The sequence below is a fragment of the Elephantulus edwardii genome, unplaced genomic scaffold (genome assembly GCF_000299155.1).
Source record: "Elephantulus edwardii isolate Elephantulus edwardi_28Jun2011 unplaced genomic scaffold, EleEdw1.0 scaffold00180, whole genome shotgun sequence".
NCBI lineage: Eukaryota > Metazoa > Chordata > Mammalia > Macroscelidea > Macroscelididae > Elephantulus > Elephantulus edwardii.
In genome coordinates this window covers 5542069-5559138 of record NW_006399930.1, presented here as the reverse complement: position 1 = coordinate 5559138, position 17070 = coordinate 5542069, and the positions used below count along the sequence as shown (strand labels likewise).

Here is a 17070-nt window from a genome sequence, read left to right as displayed (position 1 = left end):
ATAGAGCCCAGCCTCTCAGATAATCTGCTCTGCGTACTGGTTGCAAAGCTATGGAGATAGGATAATATCTCAATATAGAAAAAAAAATCCCCACTGAATGAATAGGAAACACCGTGTCAGATTATGACCTGAATCATGTGCACCATAATTCTTAGTCAGATATCATTTTTCCCAATAATTTAAAGTGTCCCTGCTGACTTCAGACTTACCTGATATGTCTCAAATAAGATGATGTCATTGACTGTTTCAATCTTTTCTTCATCTATCTTGATGTTGCTTATTAGCTCAGTGAAGAGAATATTTAACTTCTTGATGTTTCAATGCAGTCGATATTCAAAGCCATGGTACTAGAAACATTATAGCTAATGTTAGATAGATCTTGGTTAAAAGTAGAGAGTACCAGAGTCTATCTGTGTTTCATTGACTACGCTACGGTATTTGACTTTATGTGGATCATAACAAACTGTGGCTAACTCAGAAGAATGAGAATCCTGGAACACTTCATATGCTTTGACCAGGAGGAAGTTCTCAGAATAGAACAAGGAAACCCTGCATGGTTCAAAATGAGGAAAGTTGTATCCCAAGGATGCAGCTTATCTCCATTTCTTTCATTGTATATACAAAATAGATCATCTGGGAGGCTGGGTGCTATAAGTAGCAATGTAGTGTCAGGACTGGAAGAAAACTCATCAACAATCTGTATTATGCAGATGACACAGCTTTTCTGAAACTGAGGAGGGCCTGAGGCATTTGCTGCAGAAAGTGAAATAGTGCAGCCTTCAGTATGAATTGAAGTTCAACATCAAGAAAACAAAGATTCTCACCACTAGGCCGAATAGCAGCATTATGATAGTTTGTCAAGAGATTAAGACTGTTAACAGGTTAAGTTTTCTTGGCTCCAGAATTAACACTCTTGGTACCAGCAGCCAGGAAATCAAAAGACGAATTGTATTGAGAAAGTCTGCTGTCAGGGACCACTCCACAGGACTGAAGAGAATCAATGCCATTCTGGAGACTAAGATGTGCCTAATACAGTCCATTATCTTTGCAATTATGCATCATAAACTGGACAATGACTAGGGGTGATAGTAGGAGAATTCATTCCTTTGTTCTGTCATGCTGGAGAAAACTACTGAATATATCATGGACTGCTAAAACAAACAGATTAATTCAAGAGAGGATGAAACTAGGTTGTTCCTTGGAGGCAAGGATTCTGAAGCTTTGTCTGACATACTTTATTTATGTTGCAAGGAGGGACCTCTTCATGGAAAGGGACATCATGCTTGGAAGGGTGGATGGACAGAACAGGAGAGAAAGACATTGTATGAGATGGATTGACTCAGTGACTAGGGTAATCAGAGTAAGTGTGTGAGAGACAATGAGGTTGGGTGAGAAAGAGTAGGGTTCAGAGCGGTTTTACAGAGGGTAACTGTGAATCAGAGTTGACTGGATCACACATAACAACACTCTTTAATCTTCTATAGCAAGTGCTTCAAGTCCTGCTCACTTTCAGCAAGCAAGGTTGTGTCATTGCATAATGTAGTTTAGCGTAAAATTAAAGATGTCATTTTATTTTATTATCCAAAGTGATATCAATCAACAGGTCATGTATCGTTTGCTTTCTACACTGTATTTCAGCAGCTAAATGGCAATAAAAATTAAGCTAACTTCTTCAATTTTAGTATTATGGATCTTAGAGTACAACTGTTTTTAGAGAAAGTAATTATCACAATGCCTAGAATTTCTGTAATTTCCCTTCATATTATTGTAGGGAGCTTTGGTGGCCTAGTTGTAAAAAGCTAGACTGCCAATCCAAAGGCACGTGATTTGAATCCACCAGGTGCTCTGTTGGAGAAATACAGATAATGTCTTCTAGGATTAATGCATATATGATATTTACTCCCAAAATTAATAGTAACAAACTCTCTTTTAGTTAGTTCCATCCAACATGTCTCCATTGTACTGAAAACAAACCAATTTTTAAAAGAATAAAAATATCCATATTTTTTAAAGTTTATATATTGATTTGCATACAAAAATCTGTATTCATTGTGTTTCACACTATCCTTCATTCCCACTGTGTTTCATACAATCATCCCCATTCATTGTGTTTCATAAAATTAATCACTATTGAACTATGCCCACCATTACCCTGTCTTTTTCTATTCTGGCCATATCTTTCCCATTTCTTTTACTCCTCCTCTCCGTCTCCGAACCTGTGAGATCACATGATTTCTGCCCTGCCTAACCTCACCCCTTGGCTCTCACCTCTTCCCTCCCTTATGTCCTCATACACATTTTATTAGTTTACCTTATATTTATATAATAGCATTCTTATACAGTATTCGTCCTAATGAGACTAAGTTAATTCACTCAGCATAATGTTCTCTAATATTTTCCAAGTAAAATGGTAATTTTCAAAATTTTAGATCCTGAGTGTTGCAGTGTTTTATTATGTGAATATAGTGTGACTATACCATGATTTCTCAATCCATTGTGTTGTAGTTGGACATTTCTACTGTTGCCATGTTCTTCCAATTGTGGATAATGCTGCTTTGAATGTTAGTGTATAAATCTCCATTTCTGTCTCAGTTCTAATTTCCTTGGGGTATTTTCTTGGCAGTGGGATAGCTGGCTCTTATGCAGTTTCTATACTCAGCTTTTTGAGGGAACTCCAAACTGCCTTCCAGAGTGGGTGTACCCCACCAACAGTGTTTGAGAGTTCTTATCCACATCCTCCAATATTTGTTGTTCTCTGTTCTGAGGCCATACCAAATAATACAAGGATACTCCTTGGGTTTCTAGAAGAAAAAGAATGACTAGAAAATGGGCAAAAAAACATGGAAAAACTTTTAACAGAGGAAAAGATGTTCAGATGGCTAACAGACACATGAAGAAATACTCAAAATCAGTGGCAGTTAGAGAGAGGCAAATTAAAATCACAATGTGATACCATCTCATCCCATTAGCAGTGGCAAAGTTTAAAAATATCCACTCTTAATTTAGAAGTCAACACTCTTGGCACCAGCAGTCAGGAAATCAAAAAGCGTATCGCGATGGGAAAGTCTGCTGTTAGGGACCTCTCTAAGGCACTCAGGAGCAACAGTGTCTCTCTGGAGACTAAGGTGCGCCTGATACAGGTCATGGTCTTTGCAATCGCTTGTTATGCATCAGAGAGTTGGACAATGACTAGGGAGGACAGAAGGAGAGTGGATGCTTTTGAGCTGTGGTGCTGGAGAAGGGTACTGAATGTACCATGGACTGCCAGGAAAACAAACAGATTCATCTTGGAGAGGATTAAACCAGGCTACTCCTTGGAGGCAAGGATTCTGGGGCTTCGTCTGACATACTTTGGACATGTTGCCAGGAGGGACGGGTCCTTGGAGAGGGACATCATGTTTGGGAGGGTGGAGGGGCAGCGCAGGAGGGGAAGACCCTCTATGAGATGGATTGATTTGGTGACTGGGGTAATCGGGATGGGTGTGTCAGAGGCAGTGCGGTTGGCGCAGGATAGAGCAAGGTTTAGGGCTATTGTTCATAGGGTCGCTATGAGTCGCAAACGACTCGACGGCACATAACAACAACAACAACAACAACAATTTAGAATTTGGAACTGAAGAATATAAAATATGCAAAAGGGAAATATTTCATTATTTCTTTAATGTCCTATGACTTTGTATATATTAAGAAAACAAAAGAAAGTAAAAATTTTCAAACTCATTGTCATTGAATCAAAACAAGTCATAGCTCATCTTTCAGAAAGTTTTAAAAGGCTGTAAAATCACAGAAAGCAGGTAGAATGGAGATTCCCCATCTCTCTCTTCAGAACCACTGATGAATTCACATCAACTACTCTTGAGTTGGCAGCACAACTATCAGTGGTGAATTTTAACCATCTAGGAATTACTCCACCAAACTACCCTTCTGTAAAAATAAAGGTTTCAAATTTTTCAATTTTAATGTTTTATTAGCATTTATGTTTAATTTTAGCTAATTCCTTAATGAACTTTTCTTTTATGAGAGAAAATATCATTTACAACATTTAAAAGATGTTTGGAAACAGTTTGCTTTGTCTTTTCATTTATTTTTTGTTGTTGTACTTACAACCGTTGTTCTGTTTTAAAACCTGATGATAATTTAACTTAAAATATTATTATGTAATGGAGTTCTGTATAGTAATAATTGTATATGTATATGATGAATAAAAATTGGCCTGGTAACCAAAAGGTGGACTTGTTTAATCCGTCAGTCAGTGCTTGCCAGAATGATAGGTCGCTGTTACCAAAAAAGGTTTATAGACTCAGAAACCCACTACAGGACTATCATCAGCTGAGATTAACATGAAGGCATGAGTTTTTTTTGAGATAAAATATATAGGCCAACAAAACCAAATAGGCTATATAAGCAGTCCCAAATTCTGAATGTTCTACTTAGAAGGATTCCTACTTATCCTTTAGTATATAAATTTGTCTTCACATTGAAATACTTGAATCAATCTCTAATTACAAGTTCTTCATCACATTCACTTTCACTTCCTGCACATACAGCTTTTAAATCATTAAATCATCGAACAAGCATTAAGATTTTTCTTGCACTGAATAAGTACTATATGCACCTGTTCAAACTTCTTAAAGACATAAACAGAATTTTTTCATCACCTGGAGGCTCCTTGTGTTTTATTAGCTTGCAATTTTAACAATAATTATTGTCTTTATTAAAATTTTACAGTATTATGTCCAGGATGAAGATCAAAATATGTTTGCCTAAGATAATGGATGGATATTACACTAATTAAAATTTCTTAATCACCTGTAGTTTTTGACAGTTTCAACCTAATCATTGGTACTGCAAATATTATCATTCCTAACAAATTAAGGCTTATTTATTTTAATAAAATCTGGCTTTTTTAAAAAATAGAACCCTTCTGGAAGGTAATCAATGTCCCTAGTCTCAGAGAATAAATAATCAGTAGTTTAGTACAATACTGTCAGTCATTTCCCTCTTTAGCAGATGGTAGTTCTAAGACTGTATTTAAAAGAAAAGCTGCTAAAACTTATGGAGAAAGTTTCTACTTATAACACAATAACATCTTCCCCTAACTATTTTCTTATTGCTCTTAGTATTGCCACTATGAGGAGATGTCTAACAATATGTTAGTCCAGTGTGATCACTTTGAACTAACTGACAACTTTTAGATGTTTTCTTCTGGAAGATAATTAAATGAACTGTGTTTACTATTTGGTGCCTAAATCTTACCAGTTAATTCTTACAAGAAAAAGGATTTTTTTTTAATTATAATAATTAGAAAAAATATTACTACCCATCATGGGCAGTGTTTGGTGAATATCCCAGACTGACTCAGGATTAGAAGCAGGAGTGACATCCACTTCCTAAACAACATGCCTCGGGAACTCGATGAACTTTGAGAAACAATAATAGTTACAGAAAAGCTTTAGGGCTTTTGTTCATGGGGTCACTATGAGTCGTCCTCGGCTCGACGACAATCAGTAACAATAATTTCATTTTAAGGAAAGTACAGAATACACTGGCCCACAGATGGGAAAGAACTAGTTTGATAGAATTATGAAAATCATCCTCCACCGCAGGAATCCATATCATAATACATGGAATTAATGACTATGACAAGCCTGCTGTACACACAGTTAATTTAAGACAGGACAATCATCTGGTTAGTTTGATCCATTCATAGGAACTCTAAAGATTCAGAGAGAATTTTCTTATGGGTAGCTGACGTCAGAAATGGAAGTGAGAAATGACATGTTGGCTTTTGGAGGATGACAGTTATGTCATCAAAAGGAATATGGATGACATGTAGGATCTAAAAGCGAATGTCATCTGACTATGAGAAAGGAAACATGACTTTTGTCCTACAACTGAAGGAACTCAATTCTGCCAACAACCTTCATGAGCTTGGGAACAGATTCTTTCTCAGTATCCAGACAAAACAGCATAATGATAGAAGAGCATAATCAACCATTTGAGTTCTGTCTTGGACACTCAGAGACAACACTGAATCGTGAGGTAAAGAATGGATGTTGTTTTAAGGTGTTATGTTGGTGATGTTAAATATAACTATTCTGTGAATATGTTTCATCATTAAATTAGGCAGCACTAAAAAAAAAGCAAAATCATTACAAATGGAAACACTATCAAGCTCATAGGTAAAATTTTCAACAGATATATCCTCTATATAGATAAACTCATCATCCTTAAAAATAAAAATGAAAGCAAACAAATGCTAAACATGTACTACTTAAAATTAGATATCCTTGGAATATGAAATCTGTACTCTTAATGAGCTCAGAAAACTAATAAAAATTATAAATAGTATAATGATATATTGAAAAATTAAAGTGCAATATCTAAAAATGTCATGTCCATGTATATTCTTAGATACATTTAGTAGTTAATACTTGGAGGATAAGTGGCAGGAGAGATTTTTATAAACTCACCTGTGGTCTGTTACAATGTATTCTTCTGATTTTATTTTTGTTTCCACAGTTTTTAATTTTCAGTCATCATTACAAATTTCTATACTTTATAGATAAAGGTTAAAGGCACATAAGAATGTGTTGTTGACCTTAAACATTCTTTTTAGGTAGCCAAAAATTGTACTGGAGCATTAAGAAGCCAAAATATTTTCCTTCCTTATTCTGTAAGTATTTAAACTATTATAGAAGCCAAGGGAAAATGTTCCCAGCAAATCAGGTACTAAAACCCATCTTAGTATATGTATGCACAGTAAAAATTAAAGATAATATTGGGGAGGGGAGAAGTCAAAACAAAGGGAAGAGATGCTGAAATAGAAGAGCTGAACAGAAGAGTCGAAAGTGCAGCTCAGGAAGGTAAAGCTAACCACTATAATAAAACGTGCAGAGACCTGAATTAGAGAATAAAATGGGAAGAACTCATGCCATACTTTTCTCAAGCTGAAAGAGTGAAAAAATCAAGACTTTCAGTTAAAATACTTTCAGATGCTATGGGCAAAATCTTTAATGATCCAGGAAACATCAAAAAAGATACAGGGAATACAGTCACTTTACCAAAAAAAAAATAAAAAAAAATCAGCGAACACTGAAATACTATGGCCAAGAGCCAATGATAGTGAAGGAAGAAATTCAAGGTTTACTGAAGGCATTGGCAAAAAATAATACCCCATAAATAGATGGGATATCAATTGCAATATTTCATTTGACAGATGCAGCCCTGGATGCTCTTACCTTTCTAAGCCAAGAATTTTGGAAGATAGCTAGCTGGCCACCTGACTGGAAAACATATTAGTTTGATTCCCAAGAAAGATGATGCAACAGAACCTGGAAATTATCAAACAAAACCATTAATGTTGCATGAAAATAAAGTACTGCTGAAGATTATTCAAAATGGCTAGAAAAGTCCATAGACTGAGGACTGCCAGACATTCAAGCTGAGTATAGAAGTATCTGTGGCACCGTATATAATTGCTGATGTCAGATGGATCCTGGCTAAAAGCAAAGAATAGTAGAATGTCTATATGTGTTATATTGACTATGCCAAAGCATTTAACTGTGTGTATCTTAACAAATTACGCTATCATGGAGAAGAATGGAAATTCCAGGACATTCGATTGAGCTCATTGCTAGCCTATACCTAGACCAGGAGACTGTTGTGTGAACAGAACAAGGGAATACAGCATGACTTAAAATTAGGAAAGGCATGTGTCAAGGTTGTATCTTTCTTCAGACCTATTTAATCTGTGTTTACAGCAAATAATTCAAGAAAGCTGAACTCTTAAGAAAAATGTGGCATCAGAATTGGCAAAAACTCATCAATATTGAGCCGGGTTTAGGGCTATTGTACATAAGATTGCTATGAGACGCAGGTGACTTGACGTCACATAACAACAACAAACAACCACATGCTGAAAGTGAGGAGGACTTGATGTTCTTGCTGCAAAATGTTAATCGCTGCAGCCTTCAATTCGGACTGCATCTCAACATCAAGGAAACAAAAATCCTCACCACCAGACAGACAGACAACAACATAATGGACAGAGAAAGGACTGAAACTGTCAACAACTTCATCTTACTCAGATCCACAATCAGTACACTTGCTACCAGCTGTCAGATCAGGAGAGAAGTTAATACTGGGAAAGTCAGCAGTCAAACCAAATTATTGAGGAGTAATGATGCCAGTTTGAGGACAAAGGTGCACATAAATCCAGCTAAGGTTTTTTGTTTTGTTTTGTTTTTCAATCACTTACTATCCTATTAGATGGATAACTGGTTAATGATGAAGAATGACAGAAGAATTTGTATCTGTGAACTGTGGTGTTGGAGAACAGTATTGACTATGCCATGGACTGCTAAAAGAACAAACAATATGTTTTGGAGAGGGTGCAGGCAGAGTGATTCTTTTGGGCAAAGACAATGAAGTGTTATCTTCCTTGGACATACTGCTAGGAAAAGTTATTCCTTGGAGTGGGACATTATGCTCAGAAATGTAGAGGAAACATGAAGACCATGAACCAAGTGGATTGACACTGTGACTGCAACAATGGGCGTGAGTGTGTCAGAAATTGTGAAGATGGCACAGGATTGAACTCTGCTCAGATCAGTTATTCAGAGTACCTAACAATGGTAATAACAACAACCACCTTTTCATTAAGGAGTTTAGTGTTTTACTCTGTAGGGAGTTGTTGCTTCTAACCCAGAGATGAACACCTCTACAAGTTCAAATTCACTATTTGATCTGAGGGAGAAAGGCAATTTCTTCCTGTGTGATTCATAACTTTTAGAAACATGCTAGAGAGTCAGCAGTGCATTAGCTCCAACTTGATGGCAATGAGTGAGTGAGTATGATGCTTTTTATTAAGGTGAGTTCTGCTCATAATTCAGACATTTTCATTTTACCTTACAAAGAGCACTCATGTCTTTCTCATAATGTTCATTTTATCAATATAATTGGTATATTGAAATCTAATGCAGCTCTAGTGACCTCATGGTAAGAAGTTGTGTCACAATATCAAAGGCATATGGTTCTAATCCACCAATTGCTCCATGAAACAAAGATAGACATATCCTCCCCAAATAATTTACTGACTCTGAAAACCTATTGGAAGGTCAGCTGTGAGTCATTTCTGACTTGACAGTACACAACAATAAGCATTGTTTCTCTTGCCATAGAAATCACACTTATTGAAAATGCTCTGTCAATTTAATTTAGCCGTTGTTGTTGTTGTTGTTGTTGTTGGGTGCTGTAGAGTTAGAACTGACCCACAGCTGACACTCTGGCAGGTTTTCAGAGGCAGTTAATTACACAGGACGAGATTGTCAATCCTTCTCCTGTAGAGCAGCTGGTGACTTAGAACCACATGTCTTTCTTTGGAATTGCCATGTACCTTCCTACCACTAGGCCACTGTCAACACATGTTAGACAAATAAAACAACCAATGCTTGTTTACTGAGTAATTTTTTTGGGGGGGGATTCACAGTACTAACGACATATGGAAAGCATTACATTGTAGATTCAGAAACAAAAGAGAAAAAATGCTGCTAAATAATTATTTCACAATAGAAACAGGTATCCACAATCATAAATTGTATGTTATGTTATGCATAGTACATGAATATACATACAGAGATACATATTGTATACAATATGGGATACAGAGTCTATTTACATGGAAATGTCTATTATAAAAAATGCTAACATTTTTTTTTGGTCTTCCTAATTATGCTCATACAACAGTTAGACCAAGCAGCTGTTGTCCAAACAGAACAAGGAAATATTTCATGTTTTAGTATTAGGAGAGATATAAGCAGCAATATTTCCTCTTTACAAACGTATTCAATCAGTATTCTGAAAAAAAATTATTTGAGAAGCTGGACACTATGATTAAGAATGTGTTTTCAATATAGAAGGAAAACTCATCAATAACCTGTGATATGCAAATGACATAAAGTTGCTTGCTGAAAGTAAGGAGAATTTGAAACAATGTAGAACACCAAGGAGCATAGCCTTCAAACTGGATTGCACCTCAACATCAAAAAGACAAACAACCCAATGAACCAATATGCAACATCACATGGTGAAATGATTAAGAATGTCAATTATTTCATCTTGCTTGGATGCATAATCATTATCCATAGTATGAGGAATCAGGAGATCAGGAAATGTATAGCATTGGGAAAGTCTGCTATCATGGACCTCTACTAATTACTGAGTAGCAATGATGTCAATTTGAAAACTAAAGTGTGGCTGATTCAGGTCTTGGTCTTCTCAATCAATTACTATGCATCTGAGAACTGTACTGTGAATAAGGATGACAGAAGAAGAATTGATGTCTCGAGTGCTTGTGTTGGAGAAGAACACTGAATGGACTATCAAAAGCACAAACAGATATGTCTAGGAGACAGTCATGCCAGAATATGCATGTGACCTTCTAAAGATTAAGTCCATGTGTGCATCAAAAACTTTTTCTAACAGGATGAAAAGAAAACCCACAAACTGGGAACAAACATTGGTAATGTCATCTCACACAAGAGTCTTATAACAAAAGTTTACAGGATATTCCTGGGCCTCTACAAGAACTGATAACCCAAATAAAAATGTGCAAGAGTAATGCAAAGAATTGTCACAGAGGAAGATATTCAAATGTCAAACAGACACATGAAGAAATGCTCCAAATCACTGGCAATAAGAGAGATGAAAATCAAAACCACAATGAGGTACCATCTCACTCCAGTAACAGTGGCAAAGTTTAATGGGCAGCAAGTAATAAAAGCTGGAGAGAATGTGGTCAGAAATGAACTCTTAAACATTGTTGGTGGGATTGTAAAACGGTACAACCGTTCTGGAAGGCAGTTTGGAGCTTCCTCAAAAGCTGAACATGGAAATTCCTTATGACCCAACTATTCCACTACTTGGAATATACCCTGAGAAAATGAGAACTGAGGCACAGATATTTGTAAACCAGTGTTCATAGTAGCATTGTTCACCATAGCAAGAATATGAAAACAGCCCAAATGTCCAACCACAAGCAAATGGATTGAGAAATTATTATATATTCACACAATGAAATACGATGCAGCATGCATGAGCAATGATATTCTAAATTATTACCTAACTTGGGAGGGACTGTACAGCATTATGCTTAGTGAACTAATTCAGTCCCATAAGGATAAACATAGTATAAAACCATTATTGAAGAATTAGTATAAGGGTCTAAGTGGGGTGGAAAAGGGTGGAAGCAGAGGGATGACCAGCAGCCAGGAAATTAAAAGACAAATTGCATTGGGAAAGTCTGCTGTCAGAGTTCCTTTCTAGAGTACCGAGAGCAGCAATGTCAGTCTAGAGACAAAGGTGCACTAGACTCCAACCATAGTTTTTACAATTTCTTATGCATCAGAAAGCTGGACAATGACTAAGGATGAAAGAAAGAGAATTGATGCCTTTGAGCTGTGGTGCTGGAGAAGAGTATTGAATATACCATGGATTGCTAGAAAAACAAACAAGTTCTCTCCAGAGAGGGTAAAACTAGGGAGCTCCTTGGAGGCAAGTTTTCTGAAGCTTTATCTAACATACTTTGGACATGTTCAAAGGAGAAATATTCCTTGGAGAGAGAGATCATGCTTGGGAGGATGGAGGGACAGTGCAAGAGAGAAAGACCTTCAATGAGATGGATTGGCTCAATTATAGGGTTAGTGTGGGATAGTTTCAGAGATGATAAGGTTGGCTCAGGATAGAGCAGAGTTTAAGGCTGTTAACAACAACTCAAAAAATGGTAACTGTTTCCCTCAATAACACTCACAATATAAAAATAATGCCTATAAAGTTAAACATGGTCCCTCATGCTCTTGCATCTACTTCTACTAATTCCAACACCAAGCTTAACTAGTCTACTTCGTTCAAAATTTGTTGCAACAGTTATGTAGATTACACAAAACTATATTCATGGTTGTGAACTTTATTAGAGAAGTTAATAGGTTTAAGTTAACAGAAGGATACAATTGCTCAGTCCTGACAGCTCCTCAAGAGTTATCTCAAACCCTTTGACTTTAAGCTTTACGGTTTAGGTCAGTATTACAAAATTCCCTTAGTTCTACCAATTATGGCATCTGGCCTCAGTGTTACATCAAGCTTGAGTTAAAGGCCTCAATGGTTCCAAGAGGCAGTACACCCAAGTTAGTTCTTAACAGTTCTTGTGTCTTCCCTTAGTCCCCAGCATGCTTATGTTTAAGATACCTACTTTTGGCTCTGAGAGGCAAAATCTTTAGCCCTGTTTCTGTATCATTCAGTCATCAGCAAGATATAATCTCAGTTACTATAGGTAGCTTCTCAGTAAACAGTAAGATACTTCTGGCACAGGGACCTCTGGATCCAAAGGATGTAGACTGTGTTCTCTGCTGCTCCTTCTTTCTGGGTGTCAAGATTCCCCAATTTCTGCTGTTGAATCTGCTCTATTTAATGGTGAGACTAGACAATCCCTAGGTTTGTATATGTTAACATGCCCTGTGAAGATGAAACGACTCACGTGGTTGTTGGTGATTTGGGTGGGCCACCAGTTGGATAGAGTTAACATGCTTGTTGGCCAGACAAACATGAGACAACTTACTAAACAATGGTCTAGAAAAGCTATTTTAAGCAACAGAAAGCCATAGCAACAGATGCACTACACCAAACAAACATTGCAGGTTTCTAAGAAATTCTATTTTTTATAATATATTCCTTTAATTTCTTCTTTCTCCTCTGCCACTTTGAACATCATCCTCTCAGCTCACTATTAAGTTAGGTCTCGTAGCCTTTGTAAAATAGTTTCCATTGACTTCTCTCCTTCATATGTTATGCAGAATCTCTCTTCCTCATAACAAAAATAATGAAATATTAATACATCTTCAATATATGAATATTTTCTGTCATCCATTTCAAAGTCTCACATGTTGAATGGATTTTAACAAGTATATGTTGACACCACCTGCTTTCCTTATCTCCTAAAACACACCTAAAAAACAGTTCACCATGACCAAAATAAATTCTTATAAATAATCCCAAACTTACTGTTATGAGTTCTGAGCTGATGACTGCCCACCTTGCAACGTAGGGACATGAACTAGACAAGCAGTAGGTTCCTCTTTGATTTTACCTTCCTATGAGGTTCATTTTTATATTTCTTTATGCTGTATCTTCAAGTTATTTTCCTGTAAAATTTATTCTTTCTCACACAACTCTATCCTAACATTACCTAATAAAATATGTATTTTTCTGCTTCTTGTAGTTTTACCTAACCTTTGAGTAACTTCGATACCCTCAAAATAAGTCCCTTAATTTCCTTTTAATACCCACACTTTTCACATCAAAAATACTAAATATATAGATAGGTAGAAAAACTTTAATTTTTTAAAAAGAATTTGATGCTAAATACATATCTGATTGGCTCTAGCATTTTTAGGGTTAGCTTGTTAAACTCTACACCACCCACTGACGCATGGCTATTCTCAAAAGTGTTTACCAGACTACCCACCACCTTATCTTTCTCCTATAAAGTAGCTGGTGAGTTCATTTTTTAACTTTTTTTTTCTATTATTGTTTAACTTATTATGCCACTGGGGCACACCATATACCATAAGATGGTTCAATATAACAAAACAAACAAAAAATTTCCTCAAGAGACTAAAATGCATGAAATTGTTCTTATTCCGGTGGAGGAGTCTGGAGACAGCGAGCAGACATGGCACCTTGTAAGGGAAAGGAAAAGAAGGAAGAGCAGGTCATCAGCCTTGGATCTCAGGAGGCTGAAGGAGATAATGTCTTTGGTGTCTGCCATATTTTGCATCCTTCAATGACTCTTTCATGTCACCGATCTCTCTGGCAAGGAAACCATCTGCCGTGCGACTGGTGGTGTGAAGGTGAAGGCTGACCGAGATGAATCCTCACCATATGCAGCCTGTTGGCTGCTCAGGATGTGGCACAGAGGTGCAAGAAGCTGGGCATCACTGCTTTACACATTAAACTTCGCGCTGCAGAAGGAAATCGAACTAAGACCCAGGACCTGGAATCCAATTTGCCCTCAGAGCCCTTGCCCGTTCAGGAACGAAAATTGGACTGATTGAGGATGTCACCCCTATCCCTTCCGACAGCACCTGCAGGAAGGGTGATCGCCGTGGTCGCCGTCTGTGCACAGGACTCATCAAATTATTGTTTTCTGTTAATAAATTCCTTCGTGTACACCAAAAAAAAAATTAATCTGAGAAACCACTACAGAGAAGGCAGGTTTTTAAATTCCTCTTTTTCTCTTGTTGTTGCTGTTGTTATCTGTCATCGAGTCACCTGTGACTCAAAGCAACTTTATGTACAACAGCTCTGTAGCCTGCCCTGTCCTGAGCCAGTCTCACTGACTCTGAAACACCTACTCTCATTGTCCTAGTTACTGCATTAATCCATCTCATCTGTAGTTCTCCTCTCCTGCTCTGTCCCTCCACCAATCTGAGCATTATATCTTTCTCCAAAGATCTGTCCCTCTGGCCACGTGTCCTAAATATGTGAGATGGAACTTCAAAATTCTAGCTTCTCAGGAGAAATTTGGTTTCACCCTCTCCGAGAAAGACCTATTTGTTTCCTTGGCTGTCCATGATATGTTCAAGACCCTTTTCTGGCACCACAACTCAAAGCAAGACATCAATTCTGTCATCTTTATTCATTGTTCAGCTCATGGATGGATGCATAGAAAGTAAATGCAGAAACGATGGCCTGGATCAGGCACACCTTCGTCTCTAGACTGACATTGTTGCTTCTCAGTACTCTGGAAAGGTCCCTGACAGCACATTTACCTAATGTAATTTGTCTTCTGATTTCCTGACTGCTGGTGCCAAGAGGGTTTATTGTGGAGCCAAGAAAGCTGTACTGTTAACCACCTCAATCTCTTTTCCATCCATCGTGGTGCTGCCAAAAGACCAAAATGGATTTCAGAAGAGACTTTGAATATTGCACTAATGTGCTGAGAATCCAAAGCAAAGGGAAGAAATCAAGAAGTTAGAGAGCTGAATAGGAGATTTCAAAAGGCAGCACAGGAAGACAAAGCAAAGTATTATAATGAAATGTGTAAAGAACTGGAGTCCAAAAATCAAAAAGGGCCAAACTCACTTGGAATTTCTTGAGCTGAATGATCTAAAGAACAAATTCAAGCCTCAAATTTCAATACTTAAGGATGCTATGGAATATTGAATGATTTATGAAGTATTAAAATAATATGGATAGAGTATACAGATTCACTGTACTAAACAGAATTGGCTGACACAGAAGAATTTCAAGAAACAACATAATATCAAGAGGCAAAGGTGAAGGAGGAAGTTCAGGTTTCTCTGAAGGAATTGGCAAAAATAAAGAACCAGGAATTGATGGAATACCAAGTGACTGCTTTTATTAAAAAAAAAAGAAAGAAAAGAAAAGAGACATCACTGAAAACCTCACACACATAAAAAAAAAATTAGCTCAGCTCCATTTATTTTATTATTGTGAAACTGATAAACTTTTTCAGTCTTTGCTTTGGATTACTGAAAGTTAACCCTTTGAATTTCCTCAACAATCCACACAAAATTTCCTCTAATAATGTGAGGCAACACTTGGAAATTTATGCAGATGAATAAAAGCCACATATATTATCTCTATTCAGTTAATCTCTGGAAGAGAATCTTTAGGACTAAATAACGCATATTCATGGAATGTACTGACATCATGACTATGAAATAAAATATAAGTGGGTTTTTTTTTCATTTTCTACTAGTTTATTTACCAAATACATTGTTTTCAAGAATAAATTCTTTCAATTTCCCTCATCTCTCCACCCATCAAATTGTACAATACCATGATTAATCCCTCCCACCCCTTCACATCCTCATTCCTCTGCTTCTACCCTCTCCCACCCCTTTTGGAACCTTATACATATTCTAAAATAATGGTTTTATATAATAGTTATCCTTGTGGGACTGAGTCAGTTTATTCAGAATAATGCTCTCTAGGTCCTCCCAAGTTAGGTAATAATTTACAAAATTATTGCTCCTGTGTGCTGCATAGTATCCCACTGCATACATGTACCATACTTTCTCAATCCATTAGTTTGTGGTTGGACATTTGGGTTGTTTCCCTGTTCTAAAATGAACAAACAAAAAACCCAAAAGTTTTTGAACAATAAGGGACTTTGTGGATTGGCAAGGGTATCTGTTCTCAGGAAAGCTGGGCATATTCTTGGAGAGAATGGAAGTCTTTTGAGATATTTCACCCAGATTCATCCTTTTTATGTTTGTGTCTAGTTATGGACTGTAAGAAATGGAAAAGCACTGTTCTTCAAGAATTATTTGAGTCTTTCTAAGAAATCAATGAATTTATAGATAGAATTATCAGGGTCTTCAAATACTTATGTTGTGTTCTGAAGAACTGAATCTTCTTGTGAATTCTGACCCAGCCTTAGGTGACTGGTCAGATAAAGATTGATTGTTTAGCTTGTTGTCATTCTTGTTAGGTATCATCATACTTGCGAAGTTGGAAGAGCTGTGAAAGAGATGAAGATCCTAGATCATGTGGGTTGACATGGTGACTGCAACAATGGGATTGAGTGTGCCAGAGATCTGAAAGAGAAAGTTATTTTTACTTGTGAGCTTGTATCTACTTTGGGTGATTAGTATCAGAGAAAACCTACACAGTATCCAATTTAAAAAATTATTTCCTTTTAAGAGTTGTTGTTATAAGTAATTGATTTGACTATGACTCATAATAACCCTATGAACATTGGCTCTGAATATGCCCAATCCTGAGCCAGCCTCAGCATCTCTGACACACCTGACTCCATTGCCACAGTCACTATGCCAATCCATTTTATCAAGTGTCTTCCTTTTTTGTTCTTACCTTCTACCCTTCCAAACATAATGTCCTCTAAAAATTTTCCTTTTCTAACAATATGCCCAAAGTATGTGAGGCAGAATTTTACTCCTTGCTTTTTAGGAGTACCCTAGATTCAACTACTCCAGGGAACACTTGTTTGTTCTCTTGGAAGTCCAGGTAATATCTAATACTTTTCTC

The 17070-nt window shown here is 36.8% G+C and overlaps 1 pseudogene; it reads left to right on the top strand.

Annotated features, from left to right (window-relative positions):
* The first annotated feature begins 13714 nt into the window (after positions 1-13714).
* Positions 13715-14241, top strand: LOC102844545 (annotated as a pseudogene).
* Positions 14242-17070: the final 2829 nt, after the last annotated feature.